This window comes from Diuraphis noxia, unplaced genomic scaffold, assembly GCF_037042655.1.
Source record: "Diuraphis noxia isolate RWA-SAM2 unplaced genomic scaffold, SU_Dnox_SAM2 contig0013, whole genome shotgun sequence".
NCBI lineage: Eukaryota > Metazoa > Arthropoda > Insecta > Hemiptera > Aphididae > Diuraphis > Diuraphis noxia.
Window position 1 is genome coordinate 128101 of NW_028301723.1, and position 3454 is coordinate 131554.

The window sequence follows — 3454 nt, forward strand, 5'->3', positions numbered from 1 at the left end:
TGAGTTTTGAATTTATAGTTTGGTTTGCATTGTAACGTGGTCGGGGGAACGACAAGCTAAATATAAGATATCCAGTGAGAGTCGTAGGACCCTATAGATATAATTACCGTAGACAGGGGTATCTACCTGACCTGTTATCTATATATCTATATAGATAACAGGAACTTAAATATATTTAAATAACTAAGATTCCGTTTCAGTTATTGTTATAAAGCTTTAATCGCTAATATTGTTGGTATTTTATGTCGACTGGTTTGTGTTGTATATATTGCAATGATAATCTTATCGTTCACCTGTCAGGCGCGAAATTTCTGTCACAACGCACGCCCGTACGCGTTGCTAATGCGAACGACTCAAAAATACCTGTGTCAAAGCAGTAGCACGTGTAAATTTATAGCTTTAAGCCATAAAAGTGACTATATTCCGTATAATAATTCAACCCAGTGAAACTTAATTTTATAAAATTTAATTGAAATATCAATATATATAAATGCTAATCAAAGGTGTCAGTAGAGCTGTCAATAAGTTCAAGAATCAAAATTGAAGTCTATTTGGTTGAGATCTTTCTAAGTTTTTATAATTTTATATTAATATAGTTAATTTAAGTATATAAGAAGGGGTGGACTGGCCAGGGGGGCTAGGGGGAAATATCCCACAGGGCCGGTCTAAATTATGAAATTTGGCCCGGTCGTCGAACAATAAACTTCTAATATATTTAGTCAATAAACATTCATATTGTTTACAAAATCACAACTGATATAGTAATAATATAGTAAAATATTTAGGGTAGCTAAGTTGTATTTCCCCCTGGGCCGACAATCTCCCAGTCCGCCCCTGTATATAAGTCCCACAAAACAAGTGTGACGATAACACCAGAGTTAAAAGTTGGAATTATTAGGATTTCCCAGGCAATACAATTATCAAAGGAAAGGTACACCAACGTCAATGTTGTAATTTATTACTTTCTAAAGATAAAAAAATAAATAATAAGTGTCCAACATTTTTAGCATTATAAATTTTTGATAGAAATAAACGTGTAAGTGAGTTAAAATTATGCAAAATTTGTTTATACCAACATTATAATAAAAAATGTAATATGCGTATAATTGTCCTAAGTGTAATAAATCACACAATTCATTATTGCATATCACTTTTAATTCAAACATAGATACTACTAATTACACTTCAGAAATCAATAATAGCGAAAACAAAGATAACAATAACGAACCATGCACAACAATTAGTGCTCATGCGTCTCAGATAAGTCATGGTCAAATTTTGCTATCGATGGCATGAATGATTTGTCACACACATTGCACCCAAATGGTTTTTCGCCAGTGTGTGGCGTCGATGCGATGTTAAATTGGCGTGCTGACTGAATGATTTGTCACAAACATGCATGCGTTTGATTTATCACCAGTGTGTGTGCGTCGATGATTTGTCAAATCGCCACTTTGAGTGAATGTTTTGTCACACACATCGCACGCGTATGGGTTTTCACCAGTGTGAGTGCGTCGATGTATCGTTAAATGGCCACTTACGCTGAATGATTTGTCACAAACATTGCATGCGTACGGTTTTTCGCCAGTGTGTGTGCGTCGATGCGAAGTTAAATTGGAACGCTGACTGAATGATTTGTCACACACATCACAGACATACGGTTTTTCGCCAGTGTGTGTGCGCCGATGTATCGTTAAACGGCCACTTTCGCTGAATGTTTTGTCACACACATCACACGCGTATGGTTTTTCACCAGTGTGTGTGCGTCGATGCGAAGTTAAATGGCCACTTACGCTGAATGATTTGTCACAAACATCACACGCGTACGGTTTTTCACCAGTGTGTGTGCGTCGATGTATCGTTAAATGGCCACTTACTCTGAATGATTTGTCACACACATCGCACGCGTACGGTTTTTCACCAGTGTGTGTGCGTCGATGCATTATCAAATTGCTGCTTTGACTGAATGATTTGTCACACACATCACAGGCATACGGTTTTTCGCCAGTGTGTGTGCGCCAATGTATCGTTAAACGGCCACTTTCACTGAATGATTTGTCACAAACATCGCACGCGTACGGTTTTTCGCCAGTGTGTGTGCGCCGATGTATCGTTAAACGGCCACTTTCGCTGAATGATTTGTCACAAACATCGCACGCGTACGGTTTTTCGCCAGTGTGTGTGTGTCGATGTCTTGTCAAAATGCTTCTTTGACTGAATGATTTGTCACACACATCGCACGCGTACGGTTTTTCACCAGTGTGTGTGCGTCGATGCATTATCAAATTGCTGCTTTGACTGAATGATTTGTCACAGACATCGCACGCATACGGGTTTTCACCAGTGTGTGTGCGTCGATATATCGTTAAATGGCCACTTACGCTGAATGATTTGTCACACACATCACACGCGTATGGTTTTTCACCAGTGTGTGTGCGTTGATGCGAAGTTAAATTGGAACGCTGACTGAATGATTTGTCACGCACATCGCACGCATAGGGTTTTACACCGGTGTGTGTGCGTCGATGTATTTTCAATCGTCCATTTTGGTAGAACGATTCGTCGCAGATATTGCATATGTAGTTTTTCTTCTCCATGTTTTTGTTGGAGTGACGGCAGGCTTCTTCTATTTTTAAATAAATTATTTAACATTTATTTGTTTTTCGTAAAACTATTTGGTAACTATATCTTTTTCTGATTATGATCGATTAGACTTAATTGACATCATCAGATTTTCAAGCCAGTATAATATCATTTAGTATTTTTTAATCATTAAATAAAGTATAATATTATGCTCTTACTGAAGCATTATTATTATAAATTTGAATTACATTTTATAATAATAACTGATACCCTACTCGTACTTCGATTTCCGTTAAAAATAACAATTCTATATGATTAAAAATTTATTTTTAATTTGTTCTACAATACCTGGTGTCGCTAGTGATATTTAAAACATCCCGTGACAAGTTCCCGCGGATTTAATGTATCTTAATCTCTATTAAAGATTTTTATGAATTTCTAGCTTAAAAGAATTATTTGCGAATTTTCGTGATTTTAACGTATTTTGTCCAAATTCAAACTTTGAATGCTTAAAAAAATTGATATCTAAAACTAACTAAAGGCGCGCACACACACACACACACATATGCAGTCACTAGCATTTTATTTTTTATGACGACCATCATGGTGAGATGTCTGAGAGGGTAAAAAAATAATTTCGAATTTAACAACGGTAATTTTCTGGCAGATGGTTCACAGATAATAACATTTTAAAAAAAGCGGGTAATTCGTGGATGTCACTCTGCTGTATAGTTGATTACAAGTGGGTTACTGTAATGGATGGAATTAAATTTGATCCAATGATATTATATCATTGTATAGGAAAAACGTTTCTGAGCGGAGACGGTTTATCTGTCTAGGATATATTATAGATTATTAAAAATTTTCAAAT

At 36.1% G+C, this 3454-nt stretch overlaps 1 pseudogene; it reads right to left on the reverse strand.

Annotated features, from left to right (window-relative positions):
* Nucleotides 1–1240: 1240 nt before the first annotated feature.
* On the reverse strand, nt 1241–2603 carry LOC107167595 (uncharacterized; annotated as a pseudogene).
* Between the last annotated feature and the right edge of the window lie 851 nt (nt 2604–3454).